This window comes from Schistocerca cancellata, chromosome 12 (assembly GCF_023864275.1).
Source record: "Schistocerca cancellata isolate TAMUIC-IGC-003103 chromosome 12, iqSchCanc2.1, whole genome shotgun sequence".
Lineage (NCBI taxonomy): Eukaryota > Metazoa > Arthropoda > Insecta > Orthoptera > Acrididae > Schistocerca > Schistocerca cancellata.
In genome coordinates, this window is record NC_064637.1 from 163,731,660 (window position 1) to 163,749,176 (window position 17,517).

Here is a 17,517-nt window from a genome sequence, read left to right on the forward strand (position 1 = left end):
GGAGCGCCTGCGACGGTGTACTCAACGACGAACCTGGGTGCACGAATGGAAAAACGTCATTTTTTCGGATGAATCCAGGTTCTGTTTACACCATCGTGATGGTCGCATCCGTGTTTGGCGACATCGCGGTGAACGCACACTGGAAGCGTGTATTCGTCATCGCCATACTGGCGTATCACCCGGCGTAATGGTATGGGGTGCCATTGGTTACACGTCTCGGTCACCTCTTGTTCGCGTTGATGGCACTTCGAACAGTGGACGTTACATTTCAGACGTGTTACGGTCCATGGCTCTACCCTTCATTCGATCCCTGCGAAACCCTACATTTCAGCTGGATAATGCACGACCGCATGTTGCAGGTCCTGTACGGGCCTTTCTGGATACAGAAAATGTTCGACTGCTGCCCTGGCCAGCACATTCTCCAGATCTCTCACCAACTGAAAACGTCTGGTCAATGGTGGCCGAGCAACCTGCTCGTCACAGTACGCCAGTCACTACTCTTGATGAGCTGTGGTATCGTGTTGAAGCTGCACGGGCAGCTGTACCTGTACACCCCATCCAAGCTCTGTTTGAGTCAATGCCCAGCCGTATCAAGGCCGTTATTACGGCCAGAGGTGGTTGTTCTGGGTACTGATTTCTCAGCATCTATGCACCCAAATTGCGTGAAAATGTAATCACATGTCAGTTCTACTATAATATATTTGTCCAATGAATACCTGTTTATCATTTGCATTTCTTCTTGGTGTAGCAATTCTAATGGCCAGTAGTGTATTCCTGAATTCGAATGAACAACAACTTCCAGCATGAGTAACTTAAAAATAGGTATCCTGCGTGTACCTAAGCAGTTTAAATCACTTAAGAAAGGCAAGGCCACCGGTGCACCATTTAGGTTCTTTTCAGAGTATGCTGATACAATAGCTCCATACTTAGCAATCATTTACAAGCGCTCGCTCTTGGAAAGATTCTACCTAAAGACTCGAAATTTGTGGAAGTACGCAAGAAACGAAATAGGAGTAATCCTTTGAATTACAGACTCTTATCGCTTTGCAGTAGAATTTTCGAACGTACACTGTGCTCCAACATAGTGGATTACCTAAAAAAAATTAAAGAAACAATTTATTTACAAATAGTCAGCACAATGTCTGTTGTGAAACACGACTAGCTCCTTATTCTGACAAATTAATGAGTGCTGTTGACAGGTGACGTCAAAGTCAAATTGATTCCATATTTTTAGATTTCCAGAAGGTTTTCGACGCCGCTCCTCACAAGGGACTTCTAGTCAAATCGCGTGCGTGTGACTGGATTCGTGATTTCCTGCCAGAAACGTCACAGTTTGTAGTACTGATGGAAAGTCATCGACTAAAACAGAAGTCATATGTAGTGTTCTCCAAGAAAGTGTTACACGCCCTCTGCTGTTCCAGATCATTTAGGAGACAATCTGTGCAGTCCTCTTACATTTTTTGCAGATGATGCTCTCATTTACGGTCATGTAAAGACATCATCACATAATGAACACCAACTGTAAAATGATTTAGACAATATATCTGTATAGTGCGAAAGTGGCAATTGACCCTGAACAATGAAAGTTGTGGAGTTATCCACATGAATACTAAAAGGAATCCGCTAAATTTCGGTTACACGAAAAATCACACAAATGTAGAGGCTGTCAGTTTAACAAAATACCTGGTAATTAAAACTACGAATAACTTAAATTGGAAACTAAAGAAATGCGATTTATTGGCAGAACACTTAGTAAATGCGACAGGTCTACTAAAGAGAGTGCTTACACCACGTTTGTCCACTCTCTTCTCGAGTATTGCTGTGCATTGTGGGATCCATACCAGACAGGATTGATGGAGGACATCGAAAAAGTTCAAAGAAGGGTAGCTCGTTTTGTAATGTCGCGAAATACGGGAGGGAGTGCTTCGGTTACGATACGCTAATTGGGCTAGCAATCGTTAAAACAAGGAGTTTTTCGTTGCGGTTGGATCTTCTCTTGAAATCTCAATCACCATCTTTGTCCTCAGAGCGCTAAAATATTTTGTTCGCGGCGACTAACGTATCGAGAAATGATCTTTCCCACGGAAAGATTTAAGTGTTCGTTTTTTCCGTGTGCTCTTCGAGAGTGGAATGGTAAGAAAATTAGCTTGAAGTTGGTTCGATGAGCCCTCTGCCAGGCACTTATCCACTCGACTGTGAACTGCATAGATATGATGTAGATGTGGATGTAAATCTGTGATGCAAAGTGGACGTGAAACGCCTCGTCGCCTACGCGTCGTTCGACCTCAGACTGACCTTTCCCTGAGTCGCCCAGGTCATCGGATTCAGTTGCCCTCGACCGTGTCCTGAGTCCGCAAATCCACCAGCCAATGTATCACTAATGTACCCCGATTCTGCGGTAATGCTTTTGTTAAGCTCTTACTGATTCGAACAAATACCTATTTTGCGGTTATCTGAATCTAAACCGGTGAGCCGTGCGTGGCTCGTGTCCCCGCCATCATGTATTTTACACCATGTTTTTAACGTACTTCCACCTCACTTTTTTTTTTTTTTGGTCATCTGTTTACTGACTGGTTTGAAGCGGCCCGCCACGAATTCCTTTCCTGTGCTAACCTCTTCATCTCAGAGTAGCACTTGCAACCTACGTCCTCAATTATTTGCTTGACGTATTCCAATCTCTGTCTTCCTCTACAGTTTTTGCCCTCTACAGCTCCCTCTAGTACCATGGAAGTCATTCCCTCATGTCTTAGCAGATGTCCTATCATCCTGTCCCTTCTCCTTATCAGTGTTTTCCACATATTCCTTTCCTCTCCGATTCTGCGTAGAACCTCCTCATTCCTTACCTTATCAGTCCACCTAATTTTCAACATTCGTCTATAGCACCACATCTCAAATGCTTCGATTCTCTTCTGTTCCGGTTTTCCCACAGTCCATGTGTAAGTAGGCTGTTTATGTTTTCTTATTGGCAATGCCATGTAGCGCTCTGTATGAAAATCACTGGCTGTGCTGTGTGCAGTCTGTGGCTAGTTTGCATTGTTGTCTGCCATTGTAGTGTTGGGCAGCGGCAGCTGGATGTGAACAGCGCGTAGCGTTGCGCAGTTGGAGGTGAGCCGCCGGCAGTGGTGGATGTGGGAAGAGAGATGGCGGAGTTTTGTAATTTGTCATGAACTGCTATACATATTATGACTATTAATGTAAATACATTGTTTGTTCTCTATTAATATCTTTCGTTTGCTAACTATCCCTATCAGTAGTTTGTGCCTTCCGTAGTTTGAATCTTTTATTTAGCTGGCAGTAGTGGCGCTCGCTGTATTGCAGTAGTTCGAGTAATGAAGATTTTTGTGAGGTAAGTGATTTCTGAAAGGTATAGTTTAATGTTACTCAGGGTCATTCTTTTGCAGGGATCTTTGATAGTCAGATTGCGTTGCGCTAAAAACATTGTGTGTCAGTTTAAGCACAGTCGTGTATAAATTGTTCTAAGGGGACGTTCCACATGTTTCACTACCATACAATGCTGTACTCCAGACGTACATCCTCAGAAATTTCTTCCTCAAATTAAGGCCGGTATTTGATATTAGTAGACTTCTCTTGGCCAGAAATGCCTTTTTTGCCATAGCGAGTCTGCTTTTGATGTCCTCCTTGCTCCGTCCGCCATTGGTTATTTTACTGCCTAGGTAGCAGAATTCCTTAACTTCTTTGACTTCGTGACCATCAATCCTGATGTTAAGTTTCTCGCTGTTCTCATTTCTACTACTTCTCATTACCTTCGTCTTTCTCCGATTTACTCTCAAACCATACTGTGTACTCATTAGACTGTTCATTCCGTCCAGCAGATCATTTAATTCTTCTTCACTTTCACTCAGGATAGCAATGTCATCAGCGAATCGTATCATTGATATCCTTTCACCTTGTATTTTAATTCCACTCCTGAACCTTTCTTTTATTTCCATCATTGCTTCCTCGATGTACAGATTGAAGAGTAGGGGCGAAAGGCTACAGCCTTGTCTTACACCCTTCTTAATACGAGCAATTCGTTCTTGATCGTCCACTCTTATTATTCCCTCTTGGTTGCTGTACATATTGTATATGACCCGTCTCTCCCTATAGCTTACCCCTACTTTTTTCAGAATCTCGAACAGCTTGCACCATTTTATATTGTCGAACGCTTTTTCCAGGCGACAAATCCAATGAAAGTGTCTTGATTTTTCTTTAGCCTTGCTTCCATTATTAGCCGTAACGTCAGAATTGCCTCTCTCGTCCCTTTACTTTTCCTAAACCCAAACCGATCGTCACCTAGCGCATTCTCAATTTTCTTTTCCATTCTTCTGTATATTATTTTTGTAAGCAGCTTCGATGCATGAGCTGTTAAGCTGATTATGCGATAATTCTCGCACTTGTCAGCTCTTGCCGTCTTCGAAACTGTATGGATGATGCTTTTCCGAAAGTCACATGGTATATCGCCAGACTCATATATTCTACACACCAACGTGAATAGTCGTTTTGTTGCCACTTCCCCCAATGATTTTAGAAATTCTGATGGAATGTTATCTATCCCTTCTGCCCTATTTGACCGTAAGTCCTCCAAAGCTCTTTTAAATTCCGATTCTAATACTGGATCCCCTATCTCTTCTAAATCGACTCCTGTTTCTTCTTCTATCACATCAGACAAATCTTCACCCTCATAGAGGCTTTCAATGTATTCTTTCCACCTATCTGCTCTCTCCTCTGCATTTAACACTGGAATTCCCGTTGCACTCTTAATGTTACCACCGTTGCTTTTAATGTCACCAAAGGTTGTTTTGACTTTCCTGTATGCTGAGTCTGTCCTTCCGACAATCATATCTTTTTCGATGTCTTCACATTTTTCCTGCAGCCATTTCGTCTTAGCTTCCCTGCACTTCCTATTTATTTCATTCCTCAGCGACTTGTATTTCTGTATTCCTGATTTTTCCGGAACATGTTTGTACTTCCTCCTTTCATCAATCAACTGAAGTATTTTTTCTGTTACCTATGGTTTCTTCGCAGCTACCTTCTTTGTACCTATGTTTTCCTTCCCAGCTTCTGTGATGGCCCTTTTTAGAGATGTCCATTCCTGTTCAACTGTACTGCCTACTGCGCTATTCCTTATTGCTGTATCTATAGCGTTAGAGAACTTCAAACGTATCTCGTCATTCTTTAGTACTTCCGTATCCCACTTCTTTGTGTATTGATTCTTCCTGACTAATGTCTTGAACTTCAGCTAACTCTTCATCACTACTAAATTGTGATCTGAGTCTATATCTGCTCCTGGGTACGCCTTACAATCCAGTGTCTGATTTCGGAATCTCTGTCTGACCATGATGTAATCTAATTGAAATATTCCCGTATCTCCCGGCCTTTTCCAAGTATAACTCCTCCTCTTGTGATTCTTGAACAAGGTATTCGCTATTAGTAGCTGAAACTTGTTACAGAACTCAATTAGTCTTTCTCCTCTTTCATTCCTTGTCCCAAGCCCATATTCTCCTGTAATCTTTTCTTCTACTCCTTCCTCTACAACTGCATTCCAGTCGCCCATGACTATTAGATTTTCGTCCCCCTTTACATACTGCATTCCCCATTCAATATCCTCATACACTTTCTCTATCTGTTCGTCTTCAGCTTGCGACGTCGGCATGTATACCTGAACTATCGTTGTCGGTGTTGGTCTGCTGTCGATTCTGATTAGAACAACCCGGTCACTGAACTGTTCACAGTAACACACCCTCTGCCCTACCTTCCTATTCATAACGAATCCTACACCTGTTATACCATTTGCTGCTGCTGTTGATATTACCCGATACTCATCTGACCAGAAATCCTTGTCTTCCTTCCACTTCACTTCACTGACCCCTACTATATCTAGATTGAGCCTGTGCATTTCCCTTTTCAGATTTTCTAGTTTCCCTACCACGTTCAAGCTTCTGACATTCGACGCCCCGACTCGTAGAACGTTATCCTTTCGTTGATTATTCAATCTTTTTCTCATGGTAACCTCCCCCTTGGCAGTCCCCTCCCGGAGATCCGAATGGGGGAGTATTCCGGAATCTTTTGCCAATGGAGAGATCATCATGACACTTCTTCAATAACAGGCCACATGTCCTGTGGATACACGTTACGTGTCTTTAATGCAGTGGTTTCCATTGCCTTCTGCATCCTCATGTCGTTGATCATTGCTGATTCTTCCGCCTTTAGGGGCAATTTCCCACTCCTAGGACAAGAGAGTGTCCTGAACCTCTATCCGCTCCTCCGCCCTCTTTGACAAGGCCGTTGGCAGAATGAGGCTGACTTCTTATGCCGGAAGTATTTGGCCGCCAATGCTGATTATTTATCAAAATTTATGCAGTGGCGGGATCGAACCCGGTACCGAAGACGTTTTGACTATGAATCAAAGACGCTACCCCTAGACCACGGGTGCTTGACTTTCAGCACCTCACTACGTTAATTTAAATAGCTACTGTCACTGAGTTGTTGCTTTGCCTGACCATGAGCGGCGTTAGCAACGCGTATCGATATATCCCCTCTCGTAGTATCTTTGTTCGACTGCTATTACCTCCCGGTCGTTGTCGGTAGTAGACCAGTTCGTCGCCAATTCGGGTTCCGAGTTCGGGTCTGCCAGACAGTTGGAACGCGTCTGGAGCGCAGACCTGACCTGCCGGTCTGGGATTGGCAATGTGGCACTAGTGCGGTCGGGTTGGAGCAGCAGTGAGGTCTGCGTCGACACGGCTCGCCCGACGACTGCCGCCACGCATCACTTGAGCCAGGCCACGGTCTTGGTGGATCGTCGGTCGGTCGTCCTACCGGACGACGCGTTTTGGCTCGCCGATCTTTCATGAGTCGCCTGTGTGTGTGTGTGTGTGTGTGTGTGTGTGTGTGTGTATCGACTCCCGATTTGTCTTCGTGCGTGCTTAGTTACTGTTGGGTATCGTTCACGTCTTCGTGCCAGTGTTTGTCAGGTTGTGTGTGTAATTGGCGTGATTTCCTTTGTCAATTTATTTTAAATGTTGTCGGCATGCTGGGTCTGAGAGGTCGGTCGTCTCACCGAGCGACGTGTAACTGGTTCTCTGAGCGCTTCTGGGCCCCTTCAATTACCATCTTGTGGAACTTGGGCGTCCTTTCCTGGTGCAGGGATGTCGTTCAGCCAGTGGGCGCGTTTCCTCTGCACGGTTGGTTCCGAGCGAGTATTCCCGCCGTCGTGCGTCTCAAAGTGAGTGGGAGACGCAGCAGCAGGGCAGTCGCGACGGACCAGCAGGCAGTCGGTCGGTTGCTGCGGACCAGGGAATGTCGGTCGGTCCGTGGCTGTCCCCTGGTTGGATTCCGACGGATCAGGTGTACTTGGGCTCACCACCTGTCTCGCATAAGTGAGCGAGGGCAGACCGACCTCCCTGGAGGCTTCTGAGTGGTTATGTCTTTATTGCCTTTCCCACCGGTGTTTAACTATCTGTTTTCAGCTGCTTAAAATTTAAGGCTTATGGTTATATTTTCTTTTTTAAAAAATTTACAAAATTAAGTGCGGGCTTTCAGCCTTGCAACTTCATTCTTAAAATTTTCTTTCAAGCTTAAACATTGCGGCCTTCTGCCTTCGAAAGATTATGATAATATTTTTTTCAAAATTTTGAATCTTAATTGTAGCCTTCAGACATTTCTACTGCATCTTGCATAAGTTTGTTCTATCTATTTTCTTTTTCCACCTAGATGTGATATATGTTTTTCAATTATTTTATTTGCTATTTTAATTGGATTTTTATCTTGTTGATTTTTAAGATTTCTTGTTTTGAGGCCTTCAGCCACGAAAGAGCGGCATCTGGTAAAGGTTCGACTATGTGCCACTTTGATTGTGTTGTGTGCATAGTTCCGCGTAGTCAGCGCGTACAGAACATTCCCACTAGAGCACGCCCTGCTAAGCAAAACAGCGCAGGCGCAGCGCTCGTCCGTCTCCGCACTGCGAGATGGCGCTGCCTTAGAGACGGACCAAATTCTGCTTCCGCCGATCCGCGTATTAATATGTAACGCAGCCAATGAGATTGCTGCTAACGTAGAACCTTTTCTCCTCGCGGATCACACTCGTGCAGTGATACCTGAACACGCGAGGTATTATAACGAGTGTACAGACCTCCGACCAGTCAGTCTTCATTAGTCTGTACCAGTCTGCATTAACCTGTACCAGTCTGCATTAGTCTGTACCAGTCTGCATTAGTCTGTACCAGTCTGCATTAGTCTGTACCAGTCTGCATTAGTCTGTACCAGTCTATAGTCAAGTTTCAGTCTGCGTCTAATAAGATTATCATATTCCTGTACATAGCCATGAAGATAAATGAATAGACACTTTCTCAAGTATCAGAGGTATGGGAGATTAAGATTAAGGTACCAAGACCATTGGAACTTCAGATTGTCAATTGCAAATAGCATCCAGAATCAAGTTACGTAATGTTTATGCTTGTTATTATTTTAATAAATGTGTGTGAAAATTAATCAAGTCCTGTTTAAAGTTGGTCACCGTCAATCTGCTACTCTAAGCATGCAAGTGGCATTTCTATCGTCTGACCTAACGGCAGAAGATAAACACGCCACGATAAGACCACGAGATATATTGCTGACACTCGCCTACTTAGAGCGACAAGTCAAATAATGTGATGGTGTGTGTACCGAACGTCTTACAGTACGCACACCACAGATTGTAAATGTGTTATTAAATTACAATAAACCACAATTAGAAGGTGAAACTGACCCCAACCTTATTTGGCCCTTTCCACAATCCTAATCACCTGTTCTTCCCAGCAGGTTTAGCGGGCGTCTCAACCGGTTCTGCGGAGAAAACTGCCAATTAATTTGCACAGTAGAGAGTGGTGTAAACAAACAATCAACAGGTGGGAGAGAGTTGCGGCGCTTCGCATTGTGCCGAATCCTCCGCTTCCTCATGAGCGACACAATATCGTGCCAGATTTATTGATAAACCCCGTCGATACGTCACGGACTGGCCGGTTCGGTTAGCACGAGTCTTCGCCCCTGTTGGTTTTACGGCTCGGGACGTACAATAAACACAGCGGCGAACGACCGGCTGTTGTAACGGGTCCGGCGCGGGAAGACGTCCTGCGCAGCGCAGGCGTTCCCCGTCCCTCCCTCACAACGGCAGCAGCTGAAGGGGGCGTCCTGTCGTGACGTAACGCGCCGACGCGACGCGTCGCGTCGTCAGGCGGGACAATCGTCCCGACCGGTCGCTTTCGGCTGGTCGGCCTCTAAGCCGTACCGTAATAGCTGCAGCTGCTGGCGGGCCTAACCGTTAATAAATAACGCCCGGCAGGTTGTGAAAATCTACGACCGAGGACGGAATTATGCTCGCTTCGCAATAAACCTCCTGAAATTACTGTCCAGGTAGTGTGCCCTCACCTCCACCCCTCCTTTCATTTTCGTTCGTGCTTTTCTGCCTCCTTCATTTATCACTTCTCTCTCTCTCTCTCTCTCTCTCTCTCTCTCTCTCTCTCCCTCCTTAACACACACACACACACACACCATATTTTATTTATACGTTTCCGGAGACTTCCATAAATATCGTCTAGCTCGGATACGTTAAGCTCCTTGTCTGCCAAGTTCTTCGCGACTCGTCCTTCAATGTTCCTACAGCCGCACATTAGATGGGGCTCTTCTGATGTGACCTCTGCTCTTTCAAACTTCGTCAGACGTTATTGTTATAACTGCAGCAGCTAATAAACTAGCCGCATACTTTATATGTAACGAGAGTTTACGACCACAAGATGTGAAAAAAATGGAAATTTCATGTTAAAGTTTTCGTTGGACGATTCTTCAGGACCTCCGTAAAGGCGTAACTCAACATAACCCCTGAAATTTCTGCGCTCAACTGATGGTCATCATACAAAAGCGCCCTTTGTAACTGCTTTGCAGAGTTTCGTCGTGGTCGTTCTGTCGTTGGCGACGAATTTCGCGAAAGTCGAACGAAGAGCTTCGGCATCATTAGGCACGTAGAAGGCTTTTAAGCAAATATCTGCATGTACACTTTTCTGTCAACTTCCACACAATTTGCCCGGCACTCAAAAACAGGCTCGCGTCATTTAGTGTAAGGAAATCATGAAAAAAATTCGAATAAGGAAATACAAAATCAGTACATAACACTGTAACAAAATATGAAACTTTGATACGTTAGTACGAGCCGGAATCGAAGCAGCCGTCAACTATTTGGGTGTTCCGGGATGTACAAAAATTAACAAAAGTGCTTCGTCGTTGGTGACTGATTTCCTTCATAGGGACAACTTACTCCCCATTCTTCGAAACAACAGGTGTGGTGCACCCCTCGCCATTCCCCTTTCCCCCCTTCCAAAATCGCCTCTCTCTCTCTTCGCCCCCCCCCCTCTCTCTCTCTCTCTCTCTCTCTCTCTCTCTCTCTCTCTCTCTGTCCACGACAAAACAACTATCTCAAACTCACATCGTTTGTAAAATTGCACAAATTACTCCACTTGACTGGATCACGTTTCGAACGATACTATCAAGAAAATTTCAGAGTCGCACCAATAAGAAAATGCGAGAAAGCCATCTGCTATGGTGTGGACGTTTGCTGGATGCACACGACGAAACTACAGCAAACTCAGACAATCAACAGCGCAATAGGTCGATACTTTAGAGAACGACCTGAAGGCTATAAATCTTCATCCAGACATGTCGCACAACCGAATGAAAAGAAAAAACGAGAAGAAGAAGATTCCACAAATTAAAATCACTACTGATAAAATAGATGAGAACTTCAGAAGTAGTAGTGTAAGCCACGCCAGGTACTTACTGTATCGTAGAGGCCGTCGCCAAGTGCACTTACCTGTAATCGAAATAAATAATATAATTAGAATCTGGCAGGAGAAACGGGCAGATACATGTAATGTAAATTGCACATGAGTAGAAGCATGGAATTACATAAACTGTGAAATGCCTCGTGGTTCGTGCGAAGCTGTGCTACAAGTCAGCATCCAAGCAATGGGAGTTGTGCATCTTAATATTTGTGGAAAGGCGGTTGTCTTGACACTAGATTTGATAGCAAACAGATAAAGAAGTGACACTGAAAATATCCGCTTAAGTTGTGGCTCTGTTTTATAATAAACACGACTGGTTTCGGACAAAATTATATTTCCATCATCAGGTGAACTACATTTGTACACCTGAAGACGGGAATATAATTTGCCCGAAACCGGTCGTGTTTGTAATAAAATAGAGTCACAACTGAGACGGATATTTGAAACGCCACAACGTAGCTCTGTTGCGCGTGTTCTGTAAGCAAAATCCTATAACGTAAGGAGAGATCACAATGTACGAAGGACGACATCCGCAATACGTGCTTTTGTCTCAGGGGCACCGCCTTGCTCCCACCCTGTCCGTGAGAGCGACAGGGTTTTGCGTGATTCAGTGAAGTGAAGAGCTATACTGTTGGCAGCGCAGCTACCGTCAGGGCCTCCAGACCAAGAGTGTCCCACAAGGACCAATCCTCCCTCCATCCGGTCCCGGTATTTCGTTCCCTCAATTGTCGTGCGGGCAGAACTGGAAGCTTCTGGGTAGCTGGTCTGACAAGGGGACGGCAACCCAAAATATAGCACGGCCCTCCACGGTAGATGGTGGCTGACTCACTGGGCCAGTTCCCGGAAAGTAACAGGACTGGATCATGGCACTGAAAGAGCGGTGTTTATAACGACGTGGAATTGTGCTGGGTTTGGCGACAAAGTAAAGAGGAGTATTCCAGGAACTAGGGCAGTTCAAGGTAGATGTGTGTCTTCTCGTCCGCAGCTCGTGGTCGTGCGGTAGCGTTCTCGCTTCCCACGCCCGGGTTCCCGGGTTCGATTCCCGGCGGGGTCAGACATTTTCTCTGCCTCGTGATGGCTGGGTGTTGTGTGATGTCCTTAGGTTAGTTAGGTTTACGTAGTTCTAAGTTCTAGGGGACTGATGACCATAGATGTTAAGTCCCATAGTGCTCAGAGCCATTTGAACCATTTTTTTGTGTCTTCTCAGTGAGACACAAAGATCAAGTGGTAGGTAAGCGAAAACATAGCAGATGACAATTTTTACAGTGGCTTAAAAAGCAGGAAATGGTCAAGAATAGGATTTCAATAGCCGCCCATAACATGCATAAAAGTGGTGTCACATGCTGTGGGGAAAGTGTTGAGACGACTATGAGTGTCGAAATGTCAAAATATAAAATGTTCAAATGTATGAGAAATCTTATGGGACTAAGGTCATCAGTCCCTAAGCTTACACACTACTTAACCTAAATTATGATAAGGAGACAGACACACACACACACACACACACACACACACACACACATGCCCCAGGGAGGACTCGAACCTCCGCCGGGACCAGCCGCAGAGTCAAAATATAGCCTCGAAATTATCACTGTCGTACCTTAGGCACCTACAAATGACGCCGACGTCACAGTCAATGGCAACTTTTATGAAAACTTAAAAAGGATACTAGAGATCAGGCTACAAGCGTTCGCTTAAAAAAAAAAAAGTTTATGGGTGAACAAGGAATATTTTAACCGTAGATTTTAATTGAAATGTAGGGGTGGTCTCCGATGGTGGAGTATTGCGAAGTTTTGGAGATGATACAGTAAATGACGGAGGACAAAGGTTAATTGATATTTGTGAGACATTCTCCCTGAGTCAGAATGAAATTTTCACTCTGCGGCGGAGTGTGCGCTGATATGAAACTTCCTGGCAGAATAAAACTGTGTGCCGGGCCGAGACTCGAACTCGGGACCTTTGCCTTTCGCGGGCTAGTGTACTACCGACTCAGCTACCCAAGCATGACTCACGCCCCGTCCTCACAGCTTCACTTCTTCCAGTACCTCGTCTGCTACCTTGCAAACTTTACAGAAACTCTCCTGCGAACGTTACAGAACAAGCACTCCTGAAAGAAAGGATATTGCGGAGACATGGCTTAGCCACAGCCTAGGGGATGTTTCCAGAATGAGATTTGCACTCTGCAGCGGAATGTGTGCTGATATGAAACTTCCTGGCAGATTAAAACTGTCGAGTCTCGGTCCGGTACACAGTTTTAATCTACCAGGAAGTTTCATTCTCTCTGAGTATTTTAAATGGTTTCTTTTCTCACATGCGGGTCCCCACGTATGCACGGGAGAGTCCTGCCAAAAACGTCAGGTCAATAGGAGACTGCATTACTGAAAATAAAAATTGTAACATAAGAACAAATGACGTTAAAGTGTACGGAGGTGCAGAATATGGTTCAGAGCACTACTTCTTAGATGCGATGATGGTAGTAGAACCTAAGGAGTAAAGCCAATTTAAAGAGCAAATATTCCCACGAGGACAGTGGATACTATGAAATACAACTTACAAATAACAGTCTATGAAATTCTTTAGTTAATAAGCAGAAAACTCAGGCACCTAGAAGAAGGTATGGCGCAGCGTATGTCTCAATAAATTAAGAAGTGCATACATGAAGCAGCGTTTTAAGCACTGGGTCACGGGAAAAAGTAGCTTGAAAGCAGCCTCCACAATGGTAGACTCGAAGCACTGACGATTATGTAAACCTAAAAAAAAATTATGTTAAGTAATTTGGTTCAGAACAAGGAAAAACAGGATAGAGCCTTATACGGTAGAATGAACCGAGACGTAAAAACAGAGCTGCACAAGGAAGTATAGAATGTGGAAGCATAAATGCGAGGAGGTAGATCGATGCATGGGGGCAGAAAACTGGCATCGGCATGTAAGACGGTTGTAGGGCTGAGGAGGAAAGTAAACGTGTAGATTATCAGTCAGAGAGGGAGAAGCACTTTAAAGGCCTGCTACCGCAAGAAAGGATACAGAACAAGGACTAATGTGGAAGATGAGAGAGAACCAGGATGATGAAGAGGTACAGGAAATAGCCACGAAAGAAATAGGGAAGGCAGGTACACAAATGAAAATGGGGAAATCACCAGGGCACCCAAATACAGCAATATAAGGTATGGTCCAAGTATTCTGCATGGCGATCCAAACAGGATGTTTCAGATACACTACTGGCCATTAAAATTGCTACAACACGAAAATGACGTGATACAGACGCGAAATTTAACCGACAGGAAGAAGATGCTGTGATATGCAAATGATTAGCGTTTCAGAGCATTCACACAAGGTTGGCGCCGGTGGCGACACCTACAACGTGCTGACATAAGGAAAGTTTCCAACCGATTTCTCATACACAAACAGCAGCTGACCGGCGTTGCCTGGTAAAACGTTGTTGTGATGCCTCGTCTAAGGAGGAGAAATCCGTACCATCACGTTTCCGACTTAGATAAAGGTCGATTGTAGTCTATCGCGATTGCGGTTTATCGTATCGCGACGTTGCTGCTCGCATTGGTCGAGATGCAATGACTGTTAGCAGAATATGGAATGGGTGGGTTCAGGAGGGTAATACGGAACGCCGTGCTGGATCCCGACGGCCTCGTATCACTAGCAGTCGAGATGACAGGCATCTTATCCGCATGGCTGTAACCTGAGTAAACACTAATGGAAGCCAAAGAGAAATTTGGAAACTGAATTTATCTTCAGAGAGGAGATAAAAAGACTCTGAAGTCTCGCAAAGACGGTAAAGAGCGGTTGAACGGAATGGATAGTATCTTGAAAAGATGTTATCAGATTATTGTCATCAAAAGTGAAATAAACAATGGAATATAGTAGAATCAAACTACGCGATTCTGAGGGAGTTTGTTTAGAAATTGCGACACGAAAATTACTAACCGAGTTTTGTTATTTTGTCAACATTATGAGTGAAGGAGACCGAAGTAGACTGGATACAAAATGTAGAGTGGTTAGACCAAGAAAAGCATAGAAATTTTAAGTGGGTAGTTTTTGAGCATCTTGTAGGCTGGACTTTGTTAAAAATTGACGGTTTTTTTAATGGTGGAAAGCACTCTGGAAATGGCAACTAAAAAAATAGTTGATATGAAAATATGCTGCACAATAAGTTTCGTTATATTGAATAAAAATCTCTGGAGAAATTAATGCACCTCGTACTTTATCTACATTTGCTGTTTCCTATTTCTCTTCCCAGTGGGACCTTATTTCCTTTTTTACCTGATGTAAAATGTCGGTGAAAGGTAAGCTGATATCAAGGTAAGCTCCGAATATAGCAGTTTCCCTGGCCACATCGCCACCTGTTTCATTGTACACAACACCTGCGTGAACTTTTATCCAAAGCAAATCAACGCATTTACCTGTCCGAGGGGCACACTCTTACTTCGTGGGTCATATTGGTACCTATTTTACTGCTGTGTTTTCCCTCGTTCCTGCTCTCTACGACACAGAGGATGCTTATTCAATCAATCATTGCCACTTCTTCCGCTATAAAGCAAGCAAGCCTCTGATGATGGAAGCTGATACTGCTGTAGTGATCCGTTCTCAGACACGAGAAAGCACACCAGGCGTCACCTTCTCACGCGATCCTTGAACAACCACGTGGTTCGAGGGTCGCTCCATCCTCCACACAGCTACGTGCTGGCTGCAGTCCTCTGCCCGGGTGTTTACCCTCGGGCGACCTTGCGCCGGCCTAGGGCGACGAACGGTTGCTGTGTCTCGCGGCCGCCCCACAACCAACACCTGCTGCGCCTGCCTGCTGCTGCGGCAGTTTCTGCGCTGAGTCTGCGCGTCTGACCGCGCCCTGCCTCTTGTTTACACCACGCTGCAAAATTCGCCAAAACAGTACACGCTGCTCGTATTGGAAGTGCAGACGCACCTGAGACATTGTGTGTCTTGTACAGTTCTGTTACCAAACACTCGATCACGTGCCTAGCCCAAGCAACATTCCGAACCACCTCGCCGAAGGTATCCGTCGAGACCTGTGCAATCGGCCAGCTACTCCTGAAGGTTCTGCTAGCTGCATTGTTACACGTATTTGCTGGCTGCAGTCCACCCAAACTGCGTGCTACACTGTAAATAGCGTACAGAAAACTGAATCAATAATTCGGCCGAACACCAGAGAACCCACGGTTACGCAAAAGGCCGAGAAAACCTGAGACACCACAGCAGTTAGTCTTTTCCTTCAAACAGAAACTGTCTGTGACGAAATCTCGACCACCAGTGACTGTAATTGTGATTTATCTTGTCTTTCCATCTTCGTATGTTCCCAGTATTACTAAATGTCAGCTGACCACGTGGGTATAACTATTTATTTGATTCTTACAAAGAAGAAGACAGCAACCAGCCACTATTAATACTGCTATTTATTTAGGTAAATAGCGCCGTTACCGGTTTCGAACTAGCAAGTTCATCGGCTGTTCACATGATTTGCCAGATACACATTACATTATCGTCAGTTTTCGATTTTTATTCTTCCACTGTGGCGAAATATTATTGGTGTGTTGGTGCCCTACGGTAGAAAACAGTGTTAGAAGCGCCTTATGTGAAAATAACTAACCTCCAAACGATGAAATACAGAGTAAATAAATATGTGAGGTTAAATGGTTATGGTACTTACGTCGTAAATTCCGCATATCTGGCCGTGGCAAGGCAGTAAGGATCGAACCCGAGCCAAAGGCTGGGCAGTGTCGTGTGCTGCCATCTGCGCTATGAGAACCAAATGGTTGAAATGGCTCTGAGCACTATGGGACTCAACATCTGAGGTCATAAGTCCCCTAGAACTTAGAACTACTTAAACCTAACTAACCTAAGGACATCACACACACCCATGCCCGAGGCAGGATTCGAACCTGCGACCGTAGCAGTCCCGCGGTTCCGGACTGCAGCGCCAGAACCGCTAGACCACCGCGGCCGGCTGCTATGAGAACCAACCGACACTAAATATACCTGGCGGGTCGCTTGAATTGGCACACGCTGTGGCCTGATTGGCTAACTTCGATGCTAATTAACTCGGAAGTGGTGCAACATATCAGGTTTTTTTCTTAACTGTTATTTCTCAGCACAAGCTATCTTGCAACACCGTTAAAAGCCTTTCAGACTGTTTCTGACCAACCTGGGTATCGGTCTGGTTCTCATTTTTCAATTTCAATTGTGATTAGAAAACTAAGTATTATAAATGGAAAGCAAAACGGACGTGAAGTAACAAAAGGAAGTCAATTATAACTACATTTCAATTAAATAAATGAGAGATAGCGTAATTTATAGTCGGAAGTTAGGGAGCTGCACCGCTCGCCGTCAGATGGAACAGTTTGCTCGTATTTCCATGTTAGTTTACCTAGGCTACAGTTTGTGCTTACTTGCATACAACTCATAATATTTTAAAGAACTGTACTTCTAAATGAACGTTCTTTTGATTACTTTACATAATGACCCTACATTGTGAGTACACACGTGAGTACGCACGTCCCACATACAATCGGCTGAAGCATGCATGGCAACTTTAACTCACATTACATTTAGGTGGTTATGACTTGCTGCAGTGCAGCAGAAGAAGATGTATATCGCGTTTATATTACAATTTCTCTCTTTGTTTTTTTATCTCTTAATGTGGTAGAGAGTAATGTTTTTTATTTATTTTTATTGTAGATTCTGG